The 20,086-nt window shown below is 35.1% G+C and overlaps 1 pseudogene; it reads right to left on the bottom strand.

Moving 5' to 3' along the window:
- Positions 1-313: 313 nt before the first annotated feature.
- The window catches only part of LOC103016211 (RNA-binding protein EWS-like), a 28,541-nt pseudogene continuing 8,768 nt past the window's right edge, over positions 314-20,086 (bottom strand).

Raw genomic sequence — 20,086 nt, 5'->3', positions numbered from 1 at the left:
AAATACTAAAGTACAGACAAGGAATAATCATAATGTTGTGGCCAACATTATAAATATGGAATTATAAATTTAAACATTTGTGCAGGGAGCTCATCTTGGTGCTCTGTGGTGACCTAGATGGATGGGATAGGGGGGCGTTAGGGACGTCCAAGAGGTAGGGGATATATGTATATATATGGCTGATTCACTTTGTTGTACAACAGAAACTAACACAACATTGTAAAGCAACTATACTCCAATAAAAAAACAAATAAATAAAATATAAAAAGTAAATAAATCTGGTAGTCAGTGCAGCTCCGTGGGGTCTCTGCATCTAGTAGGGTCAGTCTCTGCATTCCTGACAGTGCTCACCTTTATCCATTTTCCCATGTCCTTCACTCCTGCCTCTTATTCCTCCCATCTGTTCCATCAAAGGTCCAGTGGGTCCCCCAGGCCACCTTGTCTTCCTCTACCAAAGCCACCCTTTGTCCATGCCCTGGCCACCACAGAAGCCACCTCTGTCTCCACCACAGCCACCTCTGAACATTCCACTAGAACCACTATGGTCCATGAGGCCACCTCGTCCTCCCAGCATGCTACCAGGGCCACCTCTGCCACGGTCACTGCCCGGGGGCGGGAAAAGTGGTGGGAGAAAGTCTTCAGGCTTTGGGACCTTACACTGGTTTCACTCTGTTCTCCAGGTGAAGTTCTGCTTTGCACACCCCTGATTGGGGCACTGCCAGTCTCCAGCTTGGTGCTAGACCTTTCCTCCTCCAGACAGGTCCCCTTGGGAACTGCGGGGCCCTCTTGGTGGGAAGCCTCCTCTGTCTCCTCCTCGGCCTCCAATGTAACCCATGGGTCCTCCAGGACCTCCTGGGCCCCTTGGACCTCCTTGGAGAAGTGGTGCCATCCCTCTGCCTTCACAGGGTGACATTCCTCCCTGCATGCTGTTCATTGGAGGCTTCTTCCAAGCCAGAGAAATTTTAAGTTTGTTCCCTTGAAAATCCTTCCCATCAAATCACTTGACAGCAGTATTGGCAGTTGGCGGGTCTTCAAAGGACACTGTAGCATCACCTTTGCACTTTCCTGTTTCCTTGTCAAAGTATATATACCTCATGGGTTATCCAGTCCTCTTGTTCATCTTAACAACTCCACACTGCTTAAAGAAGTCTGCCAGATCATCTAGAGTCACACTGTCATTTAATCCCTGCACATAAATTGCACTGTTGTCAGAGTCTTCATCTGGATCTGCAGGTGGGCCTAAATCAAGATCTGGTCCTTCATCTATGGGTCCACCAGGTTTATTGAAGCCACCTTGCTCTTCAGTGCCCATTCCACCACATCCTCCCCACCCACCTGTGCTCATGCCTCCAGGATCAAATCCCCCTCTTCCGCTGCCTTGGTTATCAGGGCCACTCATGCTCTGGTTCTCTCCTGGATTTAGGTTTCAAAGAATTATCAGTGTTCTGTGGTTACAACAACTGAAAAATCTCAACAAAAATCATAGTGAAAAATCAAAATTGTTGTCCAGACTAGGATAAATATCTAAAGATTCACCATGTCTTTAGGCTAAAATAGATCTTGAACAATATTATGCTTTTACTTGTTAAGATATGAATTACTGTGCTTTACCTGCACTAAGTAACCACTTTGAAACACATTGTTTTCGGGGTATTATTAAGAAGTAAATATATAAACAAAAAATCTCCATGGAATATATTAAGCTTTAGCTGTAAATTAGCTGTTTTGAGCACTTAATTAAAATACTATGTCATTCTTTTCTTAAGTAGAGTGATTTTCCTATAAGAGAGTTTAAGATATCAAGAACATGAATTTGCAATCACCCGGCTTAATCAAGCCTGAGTACCCCCATTGCCTACTAATCTATCAGAAACTGTTGTGGTCATACATTGTTCATTCAGGTGTGATGCTGAAATGACTCATACTGGCAGAAAGCTCAGGTTCATTAGGTAAAAATCAAACTTGATCTTGCATTGTAATGCAGTCTTCTAACATGCATTTAAGAAACAATAGGGGCTTCCCTGGTGGCGCAGTGGTTGGGAGTCCGCCTGCCAATGCAGGGCACACGGGTTCGTGCCCCGGTCTGGGAAGATCCCACATGCCGCGGAGCGGCTAGGCCTGTGAGCCACAACTACTGAGCCTGCGTGTCTGGAGCCTGTGCTCCGCAACGGGAGAGGCCGTGGCGGTGAGAGGCCCGCGCACCGCGATGAAGAGTGGCCCCCGCTTGCCACAACTGGAGAAGGCCCTCGCGCGGAAACGAAGACCCAACACAGTCAAAAATAAAAATAAATAAAATAAAAAAATAAAAAAAAAAAAGAAACAATAGTGTAGCTCTTTGTGGTTGCAACCACTTCTATTATTTTCTCCTAAGATATTGTGCATATGCTCTTTTGAGTTAATCAAATGTGTTACAATCACACTTTATCTTACCAACACAACTTTTTTTGAGTACTAAAAAATTCCTCCTGACCCAGTTAAAGAAGAACATGAGATAGAATTTTATTCTTAGAGAATGGGAATGAATTTTTTAATTATCCATAAGTTCCTACCCATAATTCCAAGGACACAGATCTGCTTGACCACTGGCTAGAAGTAAGAGTATCTGGAAGTATGAAGTCAAAAAGCAGAGCAAAACTGTGTTTACATGAGGTGAATTCTAAATTTTGGTTACGTTAAGTTAGGGTGCGAGCTTTCTCAGCTACCACTAACTGGAATGCAATTATGTATTACTGATCAGGTATTCAATAGTCAAAAATTAGTGGTACATAAAGTATTGTTTTGGCATTTAAGTAGTTACTATCCTCATGATCGATATACTGTCTTGTCATGTATGACAAGATCTGGGACCCAAGTGATAGTCTGAGATACATACCATCTTGAACAATTTTACATACGTGAGACAGAGTGGGCTAGATACTTGCACCACTCTGATTTGATCTGATTGGCTTAGAGCTTCAAGAAGCCAACTGTATAATAGCTCTATTGGTTATTAGGATTCCTTTTCCTTGCTTGTCTTTTTTATAGGATCTCTGAAATGCATGCTCTGTTATGGTCAATAGTTTTAGAGAACGAACTTATGATTACCAGGGGGAAGGGTGGGGAGAAGGGATAGACTGGGAGTTCGGGACTAACATGTAAACACTGCTATATTTAAAATAAAATGCCTTTCCATGAAAAAAAAAATTTTTGTTTTCTCAGATCATTTTTTTTTATGCCAGAAGACTGTTATTTGTAATAAGTTTTTTCATGTCATATAGTTTTTTGAGTCATATAGCAAGTATTGTTGCCATGCAAACTATAGGTGTAAAACAGAGAAATTAATGGTTATTCTTCCTTTCTTTTAACAACCATGCAAGGAGCACCACCAGTTTTATGCAGGACTAACTCTGAGAGACACAGAAAGATGAATAATGAAGCAGCCATTGATCACAGGGGTTAACAATCCAGGAGGGAAAGCAACAAGTACAGATACTTACAATAACTACAATTGTTAAAAGTGCATTTCATGAGTGGTGTTGAGAAATGCTGGGGCTACGAAAGGGAAAGATCAATTTGACTTTGGAGTATCAGGAAAGACTTCACGAGGTCAGTAGATAAAGCAATGTTTGTAGATAAGCACTGCAGAAAACCAAAATTTAATCTCTTCTTTCATTTCCTATTTGATGTTTAAATCTCCGTACCTCACTTGACCTTTCTCATTTGTAACAGGAGATTTAAAACTTTTGTCTTAAGGACAGATTGCATATCTAAATATAAAAGGCAAAAAATAAAGGATTTACAAAAAACTCATAGGAGAAAATCTGTATGATCTTGGAATAGGAAAAGCTTCCTTAAACAGTACATAAAGAGGTTAAGAACATATAAATCTTTTGTTTTGTCTTCATCAACCAGTAAGACAGTGGAAGACGGATGGGCAGACTAGAAGATGTGAAGATATTGGTGATACTATGTCTGAAAAATGACTCATATCTTAAATATTTTTAAAGATCTCTCAGAATTAGGTAAGGAAAAGACATTTAAAAATAGGTGAGAGACTTGCCAGTCACATCACAAGATAGGATGTCCACTTGCCCCATAAACATGAAAAGTGTTTGACTTCATTTATTATTGGAGAAATGCAAAATAGAATCACAGTACATATAATTTTACTAGAAGAGTGGAAATGACAAAAGAAAATTCCAAATGTTGAGGAAGATGTGGAGGAAATAGAATTTTCATGTACTCTTAGTAGAACTATAAACTGATAAAACCACCTAGGAAGCTGTTCGACAGTTTCCAATCAAGTGTAAGTTTACGGTATGACTCAGCAATTCCAGCCCTAGGAATATACCTGTATTGTATCCTATTGCTGCTGTAACAAACTACCTTAAACTTAGTGGCTTAAAACAACACAAATTTGTTATCTTAGAGTTCTTTAAATCAAAAACCTCATCAGGTCTCAGTGGGCAAAAATAGAGGTGTCTTATGTTCCTTTCAGCACATTCTAGGTTAGAGTCCCTTCTGAAGCCATTCCCAGCTTCTAGAAGAGTCCTGCATTCCTCGGGTCATGGCCAAGACCTCCATTATTAACGCCAGGAATGTTGGATTCTCTCACCCTTCTTCCTTCATTATCTATCTGTCTCTTTCTCTCTCTCTTTCTCTCTTGGCCTGTCTCTCTCTCTTTGTGCCTTTCTGTCATCTCTCTGCCTCTCTCTTTGCCTGTATTACTGTCTCTCTTTGCCTCTGCCTCTCCTTTTCTCTATCTCTCTGATTTTCTTTCTCTCTCCTTCTCTCTTTCCTTCACCCACAGTAGCCAGAAAAGTATCTCTGCTTTTAAAGACCCATGTGATCAATTGGGTCCATCTGAATAACCTAGGTCACTTACTCCATCCATCTCAAAGTTCTTAATTTAGCCACATCTGTAAAGTCCTATTGGTCATGTAACATACTGACAGATTTAAGGATTTAGAAAGTAGTTATCAAGTTCAAAAACAGGCAAAACTCATCACTACATTAGAAATCATGATGGGGGTACCCTTGTGGAGGATGTAATTTATGATTAGAAGGGGACATGGGTAGGGGACATTTCCAGGATGATAGAGCTGTTCTGTTTCTTATCCTGGGCACTGGGTAAATTGTTTAGTGTGGGAAAATTATGTATGTTATGCTTAAATATTACATTTGAAAAATCTGTTGTACTAACTTCACAGAGCAGTAAATATAATAACCAAATGATATAACAATATTGGAAATTATTTTTATTAGACTCTACTATTTGACAGATGTTGTACAGATTTTTTTTTCTGTTCCCACATAGCCCATATGATAAGCATTATTATCCCCATTTAACAAATGAAGGGGCTAAGAACCAGAAGTGTTAAGTAGCATAGCTAATAAAGATCACCTTGACTTAAAAAAAAATTAGTTTCGTTTTTTACTTTTTGCTTCTATATAATGGAAATCACCTGGTATCTTACTTATATCAAACTTTATCCCTTTCTATATAATATTGGAAATTTTGACCATGCTTCTTTATTAGATTCTATTTACTATTTTCTGGTCAGAGGCAAATAATTATCTATAACTACATGCAGCATATAACCAAACTATTTAGGAAAAGAGTTTCAGTTGCTTTCATGCATTTTCCAGACGATAGCATTGAAAACTGAAATGGCATTGCCTTCCAGAGTATACAGCCAGGATTTCTGCTTTTCAAAAGGATATTGTTCTCATAAATCATGGGAGCAAAAGAGGCCCTGGAAATGCTAAAGGAGTCTGTAGAGCTATGGGATTCCCTCAACCTTTACCAACAGTTTTCTAGATTACTCCAATTATCTCTGCAGGATCAGGTATGCTTAAGGTGAACTCTTCAACACTATAGAGAATACATTCCTTGCCTAGTCTTTGAGGTAAGAAGATTGTTTCATAGAACTTTGGGGTTGCTTCTCTACTCTAAGATTCTGAGTTTGGAAATGCTATTTGAGATGGGTCTCCTTAAACGCTAACTAAAATATTTGGTTCTTATGTATTGGTCTGATGGTGGCTACTAGGATATTTGGTTAATCAGTTGCATACTAAAAAAAATATAATGAATTTTTAAATTTCTTATACTTTAGCCACTTCTTGGAATCAATTTTACCATTAGGTCCTGGTAAGACAAGATAGATCAGAAACAAAGCAAATTAAGATTCAACTTAAATTCAAACTACGTACTTCTTTATCACATATTCTAGTTATATATTATCAGGATATATCAGTTATAGGAAATAAATCTGATGCTTTAAACATATTTAACCCCAATTTTTTTAGTTTTCTTATTTATATTGGGACTTCAGCATTATTTATTCCAGGCACCCGAAATAATGGGTCAGAATTATTCACATAATTAAACTTGTATACTAAATATGTTTACACATTTCTCTCACACATAAACTACAAATGTGAGCTCTAAAGATTTTTTTCATTGAGCTCCAGACTTTTAAAACATATAATTCAAAATATTATTTTGAAAATATTTAAAATATCTATACAAATGACACTTGAAAGTGCTAGAAAATCTTCACCTTGGAGAAGGACAGAGAGTTGGGGAGGGTCAACATCATAAAAAAATTAGATTTTGAAGACAAATAAGAGAAGAATAAAAATAAAGGAAAAGCTGCATTACTATAATCACCTGACAAATGACTTCTACATTTTTATGTTCTTTTAATTTTGGAGTAAGTAGAAAAATATTAAAAGACATGCCAAAATGAGATATGAGATATAGATTTTCCCCTTGTTTTCTCAACTTATAGAAGAAAAAAAAAAGCAATATTGTTTTTTGTTTCTGCAACTAGGAAAAGTCAAAACGAACTGGCTAAAATGCACATCCTCCCACAATTTATTTTTGGTATGCCAGGCCAAACTGTTGAAGGATACTTGTTGAATTTCAATCTGGCTTGCCGTGTATCAGCACTTCAGTGCACTTCCACCATCACTTTGCATGCAAGATTAGTAGACAGGTAAGGCTACGACAGGAAAACATGGTAGTTTATCACATGGAGGCTGCAACCCAGAAGACCTGGATTCAAATGCAGAAAGTTATGCCTCTCTATGCTCTGCTTTTTTTCATCCCTAAAATGAGAGTAACATTAATAATAGCGCCTACCTCACAGTGTTGTTGTGAAAATTAACTGAGCTAATATTTAAAAATTGCTTAGAACAATGCCCAAAATATTAGAAATGTTGCATAAGTTTTAGCCACAGTATTATAGGCTTTTCTTTAGCTCAAGCGAAGGCATGATATTTCTTGGAAATGTAGAGGGAACTGGCCTTGAAGGCCAGTAAATATATGTTTGAAAAATATTATCTTTATCCTGAAGGAGCAGCTAAAGTTATTGAAAGGATTGCCAGGACACATTCACTGGTTATCTGACTTTCAGAATGGGCTCTGAGCCTAGAGCTGGATTTAGTCTCCTCTGTTTCTAGAACTGTCTACTGGCCACACATTTAAATGAGTACTTTTATTGCTCAGAAACATACAGACATCAGGCTAAGCTTTCTATACGACAACAGAAGAATCTGCACCTGACTAAGCTAAGGCAGTGCCCCTATAGGACTGCATAAGTCCTAATGAATGGCTGTCTGTACTACTACTGCCTGTGTAACTAATTATGTTAGAAAGAGAACATGTCTCTGGTAAATGATTCTCGAACACATGAGTGAAGTAGCATGCATATATATGGATTTTGTTTTGTTTGGTTTTGTTTTCTATTTACACTCAACATCTAGAGAATAAACAACATGTACTACAATGTGTACCACATTGAAAGAAAACTCAAATGATATTGTTGAATTTATAAGGAAAAAGCATTAGAGTGTTACCACTAAGTTTTACTTAAAGAGATTTACCAAATAATTCTTAAAATAAGCCATATCCCCTAGAGCATTTCAAACGTTTTCAATATTCAAAATGTATTTATTGAGCACTAATATGGGCCAAGTACCAATCTTACCCGATCTTAATTTAAGAGGGAGTAGATGTAGAAAAAATACTGTATTGGAATTCAAACCATCTTTCTTTCTTAGCCTTTGTTATTTGACATTTATACAAGTATTTTTTTGTATACTTGACATTACTAAGTATAATTTACACAGTTAATTTTCCGTCAATGGGTACTTGAATCACAAAAACACTAAAATTACTTCCAGTTATAGTAATACATAACTTTACTGATTTTTCCAATCAAAAGTGAGTAAAAACAATAATTTAAGAATATATGACATTATTGTCCCTTATATTAACTAATGTGGTCTGTAAATTAGTATACTGCTGAATGTTACTTAAAAAGAAGAGAATTGGAGGAGATAAACCACTGCGGAGCAAAGTTTAAACGTATATTCCTCTGTTTCTTGTAAACTGGTTATTATTTTCTTTAAATGTTATTAAACGGAACAGAGGCTCTCTGAGATAGTCAACTGTTCTAGTATTTATATCTATTTTTTAATCTCACAAAAGTGTAACCTTTAACCGTGAGAACTGAGATGACCCTAGAGTTTTCTTTGTTAATAAGAAATTGAATTTGTCCATTTGACTAAAGCATAGCTTTTGACTCCACTCTTTGGCAATGTGGATGCTGTCTGAATTATTTTTTCATATTCACAGCAGGATGGCAGTTTCATTTGCAAAGCTCCTAGTGCAATTTTAATACCTAGCCAAATTTAATCCATGTGATTATGCAGATCTGAGATTTTACACTTTCTAGTCTCATTTTCTGAACTTCTTTTATCCTAAATAGATGCAACTCATGAGAAATAATGAGACTCTAACCTCCTACACTTAAGGATGATTTTTACAGCGCCCAAGTTATAATTCTCCACCAAAACTTCCTCTCTAAATCCATCCTGGCTTGTTTTCTCAGTGTCTCTGTCTCCTAATGAAAAGAAAAAGAAAAATATTGATGAAAGACTAAAACAGATTAGGAAAACAAGTATCTATAGGGCAGGATAGTTGCTCAGTTTCAAAGCTGACCCAAAATTACATTTTCAACCAATTGTTCAAATAATTGAAAAAAATAAAGGGTATGTCTACCTATTTATGGAAGGGAAAGCAGTGGTGAGCCACTTCTGCTATTTTATACTTGGTTGAGCAAGTGTGTATTTTTTTAAATATAGTACTTCTCCTATTTCAATTACTAGATATTGCTCCTTAATTTTTGGCAACTGTTTGGCCTTCATTTATTGTTTTCATACTTTTCTCTGTCTTCATGTGTATTTTACTGGGAAAATAGAAGGCATTGTTTGAGGCTGCTGGACCAATGTCATTTTTTAAAAACAATTTTATTGAGATATAATTTACATGACATAAAATTAACTCATTTCAAGTATATAATTCGATGTTTTTTAGTATGTTCAGAGTTCTGCAAGCAGCATCCTAACCAATTTTAGGAAATTTTAATAAACATTAAAAAGAAACCCAATAGCCATTAGCATTCTCTCCCCATTTCTTGCCCAAATCCTCCAGGCACAGGCAACTACTAATACATGTTCTCTTTATACATTTGCTTATTCTGGACATTTCATACAAGTGACATAGAATATGTGGTCTTTAGTGACTGGATTCTTTCACCTAGTATAATGTTTTAAAGGTTTATCCATGTTTTGGCATATATCAATACTTTATTTTTTTTGTGGCCAAATGTTAGTCATTTGTATGTATATACTACATGATGTTTACCTGTAAATTAATTACCTGTAAATTAATGCATTGGTTCAACTTTTTGGCCATTGCTAGGAATGCTTCTATGAACATTTATGTAATTTTTTTCCAAAACTTTTAGTGGAGTATAGTTGATTTACAATGTTGTGTTAGTTTCCAGTGTACAGCAAAATGAATCAGTTATATATATACATATATCCACTCTTTTTTAGATTATTTTCCCATATAGGCCATTACAGAGTACTGAGTAGAGTTCCCTGTGCTATACAGTAAGTCCTTATTAGTTATCTATTTTATATATTGTAGTGTGTATATGTCAATCCCAATCTCCCCATTAATCCCTCTCCTCCTCTTATACCCTGGTAACCATAATTTATTATGATTACTCTATTTCTGTTTTGTAGATAAGTTCATTTGTACACTTGTTTTTAGATTCCCCATATAAGCATATTGTATGATATTTGTCTTTCTTTGTCCGACTTACTTCATTCAGTATAACAATCTCTAGGTCCATCCATGTTGCTGCAAATGGCATTATTTCATTCTTTTTTATGGCTGAGTAATATTTAGTTGTAAATATGTACCACTTTTTCTTTATCCATTCTTCTGTTGATGGACATTTAGGTTGCTCCCATGTTCTGGCTATTGAAAATAGTGTTTCAATGAGCATAAGGGTGCATGTATCTTTTTGAATTATGATTTTCTCCAGATATATGCCCAGGAGTGGGATTGCTGGATCCTATGGTAGCTCTATTTTTAGTTTTTAAGGAAACTCCATACTGTTCTCCATACTAGCTGTACCAATTTACATTCTCACCAACAGTGCAAGAGGGTTCCCTTTTCTCCACACCTTCTCTAGCATTTATTGTTTGTAGATTGTTTGATGATGGCCATTCTGAGAGGTGTGAGGTGATATATCATTTAGTTTTGATTTGCATTTCCCTAATAATTAGTGACGTAGAGCATCTTTTCTGTACCTCTTGGCCATCTGTATGTCTTCTTTGAAGAAATGTCTATTTAGATCTTCTGCCCATTTTTTGATTGGGTTGTTTGATTTTTTGATATTGAGCCACTTGAGCTGTTTATATATTTAGGAGATTAATCCCTTTTTTGTTGCTTCATTTGAAAATATTTTCTCCCATTCTGAGGGTTGTCTTTTTGTTTTGTTTATGGTTTTCTTTGCTGTTCCAAAGCTTTTAAGTTTCATTAGGTCCCATTTGTTTATTTTTGTTTTTATTTTCATTACCCTGGGAGGTGGATCAAAAAAGATCTTGCATACTCTGACATAAGAGTGTTCTGTCTATTTTTTCCTCTAAGAGTTTTATAGTATCTGGCCTTATTCTTAGGTCTTTAATCCATTTTGAGTTTATTTTTGTGAATGGTGTTATGGAGTATTCTAATTTCATTTTTTTACATGTAGCTGTCCAGTTTTCCCAGCACCACTTATTGAAAAGACTGTTGTTTCTCCATTGTATATTCTTGTCTCCTTTGCCATAGATTAGGTGACCATAGGTGCATGGGTTTATCTCTGGACTTTCTGTCAAGTTCCATTGATCTATATTTCTGTTTTTGTGCCAGTACCATACTATTTTGATGACTGTATCTTTGTAGTATAGTCTGAAGTCAGGGAGCCTGATTCCTCCAACTCCGCTTTACTTTCTCAAGATTGCATTGGTTATTCGGGGTCTTTTGTGTTTCCATACAAATTGTAAAATTTTCTCTAATTCTGTGAAAAATGCCATTGGTAATTTGATAGGGATTGCATTGAATCTGTAGATTATTTTGGGTAATACAGTCATTGTGACAATATTGATTCTTCCAATCCATGAACCTGGTATATCTCTTCATCATTTGTTTGTATAATCTTTTATTTCTTTCATTAGTATCTTATAGTTTACTGAGTATAGGTCTTATGCCTCCTTAGGTAGGTTTATTCCTAGGTATTTTATTGCTTTTGTTGCAATGGTAAATGGGATTGTTTCCTTAATTTCTCTTTCTGATATTTCATTGTTAGTGTGTAGGAATGCAAGAGATTTCTGTGCATTAATTTTGTATCCTGCAACTTCACCAAATTCTTTGATGAGCTCTAGTAGTTTTCTGGTAACATCTTTAGGATTTTCTATGTATAGTATTATGTCATCTGCAAACAGTGACAGTTTTACTTTTTATCCAAGTTGGATTCCTATTATTTCTTTTTCTTCTCTGATTGCTGTGACTAGGACTTCCAAACTATGTTGAATAATAGTGGCAAGAGTGGACATCCTTGTCTTGTTCCTGATCTTAGAGGAAATGCTTTTAGTCCAAAAGCAGCAGAATACACTTTCTCCTCAGGTGCATATGGAACATTCTCCAGGATAGATCACATCTTGGGTCTCAAATCAAGCCTCAGTAAATTTAAGAAAGTTGGAATCATATGAAGCATCTTTTCCAACAACAACACTATGAGATTAGAAATCAATTACAGGGAAAAAAAAACATTTAAAAACACAAACACGTGGAAGCTAAGCAATATGTTACTAAATAACCAGTGGATCTCTGAAGACATCAAAGAGGAAATCAAAAAATACCTAGAGACAAATGGCAATGAAAACACGATGATCTAAAACATACAGGATGCAGCAAAAGCAGTACTAAGAGGGAAGCTTATAACAGTACAAACTTACCTCAAAAAAGAAGAAAAATCTCAAACCACCTAGCCTTACACCTAAAGCAGCTAGAGCAAAAAGAACAAACAAAACCCAATGTTAGGGGCTTCCCTGGTGGCGCAGTGGTTGAGAGTCTGCCTGCTAATGCAGGGGACATGGGTTCGAGCCCTGGTCTGGGAAGATCCCACATGCCACGGAGCAGCTGGGCCCGTGAGCCACAACTACTGAGCCTGCGCGTCTGGAGCCTGTGCCCCACAACGGGAGGGGCCGCAATAGTGAAAGGCCCGCGCACCGCGATGAAGAGCAGTTCCCGCACCGCGATGAAGAGTGGCCCCCACTTGCCGTAACTAGAGAAAGCCCTCGCACGAACTGAAGACCCAACACAGCCAAAAAAAAATAAAATAAATAAATAAAATTAAAAGTAGCTATAATTAAAAAAAAAACCCAATGTTAGTAGAAGGAAAGAAATCATAAAGATCAGATCAGAAATAAATGAAATAGAGACAAAGAAGACAATAGCAAAGATCAATGAAACTAAAAGCTGGTTCTTTGAGAAGGTAAACAAAATTGATAAACCTTTAGCCTGACTCATCAAGAAAAAAAGGGAGATGACTCAAATCAATAAAATTAGACATGAAATAGGAGAAATTACAATGGACACCACAGAAATACAAAGGATCATAAGACACTACTACAAGCATTATACACCAATAAAATGGACACTTAGAAGAAATGGACAAATTCTTAGAAAAGTACAACCTTCCAAGATTAAGCCAGGAAGAAATAGATAATATGAACAGACCAATCACAAATACTGAAATGAAACTGATGAAAAATCTTCCAGGGGGACTTCCCTGGTGGTCCAGTGGTTAAGATGCCATGCTTCCAGTGCAGGGGGCATAGGTTCAAACCCTGGTCAGGGAACTAAGATCCCAAATGCCTTGTGGCAAATAAATAAATAAGCAAATAAATACATACATACAAAAAATAGCAAAATTTTAAAAATTCTTCCAGGACTAGATAGCTTTACAGTTGAATTCTATTAAACATGTAGAGAAGAGTTAACACCTACCCTCCTGAAACTCTTCCAAACATTTTCAGAGGAAGAAACACTTCCAAGCTCATTCTATGAGGCCACCATCACCCTGATACCAAACCCAGACAAAGGTATAACAAAAAAAGAAAATTATAGATCATGAACATAGATGCAAAAATCAACAAAATAGTAGAAACTGAATTCAACAACACATTAAAAGGATCATACACCATGATCAAGGGGGATTTATCCCAGGGATGCAAGAATTTTTCAATATACACAAATCAATCAGTGTGAAACACCACATCAACAAACTGAAGAATAAAAACCATCTGATTATCCCAATAGATGCAGAAAATGTTTTTGACAAAATTCAACACCCATTTATGATAAAAACCAGAAAGTGGGCACAGAGGGAACATACCTCAACATCATAAAGTCCATATATGACAAACTCACACCAATCATTCTCGTGCAAATTTTTGTGTGATGTATTTTCATTTCACTTTCATTTATGTTGGGTATATATCTATCAAAAGAATTCTGAGTCATATGGAAACTTTATGTTTATGTTTAACTTTTTGAGGAAGTGGCAACATGTTTTCCAAAGTGGCTGAACCATTTTACATTACTATCAGAAATACATGATTGTCTCAAATTTGCAAATTCTCACCAATTCTTTTTACTATCTATTAGATTATAGCTACCCCTGCAGGCCTGAAGTGTTATCTTATTGTGGTTTTGTTTTGCATTTCTCTTATGACTAATGATGTTGAGCATCTATTGATGTGCTTATTGACCAGTTGTAAGTCTTCTTTGGAGAAAAATCTATTCAGATCTTTTGCATACTTTTTAATTGAATCATTTATATTTTTGTTTTTGAGTTGTAAGAGTTCTTTATATATTCTAGATAAACTCCCTTACCAGACATATGATTTTTTCATATTTTATCCCATTCTTTGAGTTGTCTTTTCACTTTCTTGAAGGTATCATTTCTAGCACAGAAGTTTTAATTTTAATGTAATCCAGATTTTCTATTTTTTCTACCATCATTTGTGCTTTTAGTATCATTAGTGCCTAACCCAAGTTCACAAAGATTTACTCCTATGCTTTTCTTTAAGTGTTTTATAATTTCAGTTCCTACATTTAAGTTTGTAATCCAATGTGAGTTAATTTTGGGGTATGGTGTGAGGTAGAGGTCGAACCTCTTTCTTTTACATGTAGACATCCAGTTGTTCTGCTACCATTTATTAAAGACTATTTTTCTTCATTGAACTGTCTGGGATCCTTATTGAAATGAGGATTATTGATCATAAATGTAAAGGTTTACTTCTGCATTCATAATTCTATTCCATCAATCTACATATCTATCTTTATGCCAGTACCACCCAGTATTGATTACTCTAGTAATAAGTTTAAAAATCAGGAAGTGTGTGCTCTCCAACTTTGTTCTTTATCAAAATTGTTTTGACTATTTCAGAACCCTTAAATTTTCATATTAAGTTAAGATCACCTTGACCATTCCTGAAAAAAAATGTCAGCTGGATGTTTGATAGGGAATCTAACAATATTAAATCTTCTGATCAATAATCTTTAGATGTCTTTTTATTTATTTAGATATTCTTTCATTTCTTCCAATAATATTATGTAGTTTTCAGTGTATATGTAGTCTTGTGCTATTTTTCCTTAAATTTTTACCAAATTATTTTGTTCTCTTTTATGCTATTGTAAGTAGAATTGTTAGTTTCATTTTCAAAGTGGTCATTGTTAGTGTATAGAAATATAATTGAATTTTTGTATATTGATCTTGAATTTTTTAATCTTGCTGAACTCATTTGTTATTTCTAATAGATTTTTGGTAGAGTTCTCAAGTTTTTCTAAATATATAAGATATGTGTATTTCCAAAAAACATTAGTTTTATTTCTTCCTTTTTCTAAAGTGGATGACTTTTATTTGTTTTTCTTGCCTATTTGCCCTGACTAGAACTTTCAGTACAGTGTTGAATAGAAGTGGAGAGAGCAAAGATCCTTATTGTTTTCCTTGTCTTATAGAGAAAACATTCAGTATTTCAACATTAAGTGAGACATTAGCTGTGGTTTTTCAAAGAAATCCTTTATCAGATTGAAGGAGTTCCCTTCTATTCCTAGCTTATTGAGTGTTCTTATCATAAAAGAGTGTTAGATGTGACAAATACATCTTCTGTATCTACTGACACAATCAAGTGTTTTTTGTATTATAATCTATTATCATGCTGATTTCATTAATTGAATTTCATATGCTAAAACAATCTGGCATTCCTGGGATAAATCATACTTGTTTACGTTATATAATTATATATATGTATATGTATATGTGTGTGTGTGTGTATTGCTGGGCACACAATGCTAGTATTTTGTTAAGATTTTTGTGTCTTTATTTTAAAAAAAAGATATTGGTCTATAGTTTTGTTGTGATATTTTTGTGTGGTTTTGATAAAAAGTGCATTCTTAGCCTCATTGAATGGAAAGTGTTATCTCAATTTTTGGAAGAGTTTGTGAAGGATTGGTATTAATTCTTCTTGAATGTTTGGTATAATTCACCAGTGGAGCCATCTGTGCCTGGAATTTTCTTTGTAGGAAGTTTTTATTTGTTTGTTTAATTGAAGTATAATTGACTTACAATCCTGTGTTAGTTTCAGATGTACCAATAGTGATTAGATATTTTTACACATTAAAAGGGGAAGGTGGGGCAAATTAAGAGATTAGGATTGACATATATATACTACCATGTGTAAAATAGATAGCTAGTGGGAACCTGCTGTATAGCACAGGTAGCTCAGCTCGGTGGTCTGTGATAACCTAGATGGGTGGGATGGCAGGGTGGGAGGGAGGTCCAAGAGGAAGGGGATATATGTATATGCATAGTTGATTCACTTCATTGTACAGCAGAAACTAACACAGCATTGTAAAGCAACTATAATTCAATAATAAAAAATATCATCTTGCTAAGCCTAGTTACCATCTGTCACCATACAAAGTTATTACAATGCCATTAACCACATTCCTTATGCTGTAGGAAGTATTTAGATTACTGATTCAACCTCTTATGTTATAGTTCTAGAGGTCATAAGTCTGAAATGGATATAACAGACTGTGTTCCTTCTGAAACCTCTAGAGAAAAATCAGTTTCCTTGCTTTCTCCAGGTTCTAGGTGCTGCCTGAATTCCATGGCCAATGGCCCCTTCCACTACTTTCAAAATCTATCACTACAAATTTTACTTCTGTGGTTACACACCTTCTCTCACTCTGACCCTCCTGCATTCCTTTTATAAGGACCTTTCAGATTACATTGAGAACACCCAGATAATACAGGATAATCTTTCTGTCTTAAGGTCTTTAATTTACTCCCATCTGCAAAGTCTGTTTGCCATTTAAGATAAAATATTTGCAAGTTCTGGAGATTAGGACTTAGACATCATTGGGGGTTATTATTCTGTCTACTGCAACCCTTATGTAATTTTCTCTTCCTCTTTTTTTTATTCACTATTGTTGTTATACCTGTTATATCTACATACATTATAAACTCAACAATACATTGTTGTAATAATTACTTTAGTTCATTTTAAGTTTTTAGAAATCTGGAATGCAAAAGGAGAACAAGTATATATTTATGGATTTTGTTATATTCACCTTTTTATTTATCATTTTTGTTGTCTTCATTGTTTCCTGTGGAATCACGAAACTATTTGACGTTATTTCCTTCTTCCAATATATTTTTGACCTCACCTACATTCTTTATCCAGTTATTGTCAAATGTATTACATTCTTATGTGATACAGAACCATTAATGTAATAAAATATATGTTGTCTTATGTAATTGCTTATTAAATAAAGACAATAAAGGAGATGAAATATGCAATTATACTGTTTTTTATAAGTCCCTACATAATTAACTTTATTTTTTGTTTGAAGTTAAACTACTGTCTGATGTCAATTGATTTCAATCAGAACTTCATTTAATATTTCTTACTATGTATTTTCCAGGAAAATATGCACCTTATTTGGCCTATCATTTTTTTCTATTACTTTGAATATGTCATCCTACTGCCTTATGATTTCCACTGTTTCTGATGGGAAGCTAACTGTTATTATTATTGGGCTTTTCTTGTATATGACAAGTGTTTTCCCCCTACCTTGATGCTATTAAGATTTATTTTTCTTTCAGCATTGTTACTGTGATATGCTGTTTGTGTATCACTTTGAATTCATCCTATTTGGAGTTATTTGAATTTCTTGGTTGTACAGTTTAACAGTTTTTTATCAAATATGAGAAGTTTTGCCATTATTTTTTCAAGTATTTTTTTCATGTTTCTCCTCTCTTTCTGGCATTTCCATTAAGGGTATGTTGCTTAATGATATCTCGTATTTCTCTGAGGCCCTTTCAGTTTTCTTCTTTTTTCTTTTTTCTCCTTGCTCTTCAGATTTAGATTCAGATAATCATTTGTCTTCAAGTTTGCTAATGCACTCTCTGCCAACACAAATTTACTGTTGGGCCTTTCTGAATATTTTTTACTCTCTTTTAAAACTCCAATGTTTCGATTTTTTAATAACTTCTATTTCTTTAATACTATTTTTAATTTAATGAAATATGGATATCATACCTCCTTTACATCTGTAATCATAGTTTCTTTTCATTATTTGATAATATTTATAATAGATGATTTGAATTTTTTCCCACTAAATCTAATATCTGGTTTCTGTCAAAGGCCATGTGTGTTGCCTGCCTTTATTGTTGTATATGGGTCACGCTTTTATGTTTCTTTGTATGTGTCATAATTTTGTAGGATATTTTAGATACTATTTTGTAACAACTCTGAATATTGACAACCACCACCACTATATATCCAATCTACAGGGGTTGTTTTTGTGGTGTATAGCCAGCTTGTTTTCTTGTTTATTTGCCTTGTTACTTCGCTGGACTATTTTAGTGGAATGTATTTACCCCACAATGTGCAGCCTTTGATGTTGTTCCTCAGAAGTTTTAACCTTGGGCATGTATTCAGACACCTTTCCCCTTCCCTTTTCAAGGGTGATATCTGTTTTAGCTGGACTCTGGATGTTTTTTTCTTTGATATCTCTAATACGTTGCTAACTGATCTACCTTTTTTCAGCTTTATTTAGATATTATTGACATATAACATAGTGTAAGGTTAAGGGAAACAAAGTGTTGGTTTGACACACTTACATACTGCAAAATGATGACCACCATAGTGTTAGCTAACACCTCCATTACTTCACATAATTACATTTCTTTTCTGTGGTAAGAACATTTAGGATTTACTCTCTCAGCAACTTTCAAGTATATCATTAAGTACTAGTAACAATAATCTCCATACTATACATTAGATGCCCAGAACTTATTCATCATAGCATAGAAATTTGTAGGCTTTGACCAGAATCTCCCCATTTCCCCCACCCCTCAGCCCCTGGTAACCACCATTCTACCACCATTCTACACTCTATTGTTATGAGGTTAGGGTCTTTAGATTCCATGTATGTGATAACACAGGATATTTGTCTTTCTCTTCCTTATTTTACTTAATATAATACCTTCAAGATTCATCAACATTTTCCCAAATGGCAGGATTTCCCTCTTTCTCATGGCTGAATAAAATTCCATTACGTATATGTGTATGTATATATATATACACATACACATATATGTCATCCATTTCTCTATTCACAGACATTTAGGTTGTTTTCATATCATGGCTATTGTGAATAATGCTGCAACAAGTATGAGATTGCAGATAACCCTCTTATACTGTTGGTGGGAATGTAAATTGAATCAGTCACTATGGAGAAGAGTATGGAGGCTCCTTAAAACACTAAAAATAGAATTACCATATGACCCAGCAATCCCACTACTGGGCATATACCCAGAGGAAACCATACTTCAAAAAGACACAGGCACCCCAATGTTCATTGCAGCACTATTTACAATAGCCAGGTCGTGGAAGCAACCTAAATGCCCATCGACCGATGAATGGATAAAGAAGATGTGGTACATATATACAATGGAATATTACTCAACCATAAAAAAGGAATGAAACTGGGTCATTTGTAGAGATGTGGGTGGACTTAGAGACTGTCATACAGGGTGAAGTAAGTCGGAAAGAAAAACAAATATCGTATATTAACACTTATATGTGAAATCTAGAAAAATGGAACAGATGAACCATTTTGCAAGGCAGAAATAGAGACTTAGATGTAGAGAACAAATGTATGGACACCAAGGGGGAGGGGCGGGTGGGATGAATTGGGAGATTGAGATTGACATATATACACTAATATGTATAAAATAGATAACTAATGAGAACTTGCTGTATAGCACAGGGAACTCCACTTCGCTGTACAGTAGACACTAACACAACATTGTAAAAAGACTGTACCCCAACTAAAGAAAAAGATTCATCAATGTTTTGCCAAATGTCAGGATTACCCTCTTTCTCATGGCTGAATAATGTTCTATTACATATATGAATTTATGTATATTATATATATATGTATATATATGTGTACATGTATGTATATATATATATATGTACACATATATGTCATCCATTTATCTATTGACAGACATTTAGGTCATTTCCATACCATAGCTATTGTGAATAATGCTGCAACGGATATGAGATTGCAGATATCTCTTCAAGATCCTGCTTTCATTTCCTTTGGATATATAAATAT

Source organism: Balaenoptera acutorostrata, chromosome 9 (genome assembly GCF_949987535.1).
Source record: "Balaenoptera acutorostrata chromosome 9, mBalAcu1.1, whole genome shotgun sequence".
Taxonomy (NCBI): Eukaryota; Metazoa; Chordata; class Mammalia; order Artiodactyla; family Balaenopteridae; genus Balaenoptera; species Balaenoptera acutorostrata.
Note: the sequence above shows the minus strand (reverse complement) of the source record. Positions and strands in the feature narration are given on the sequence as shown.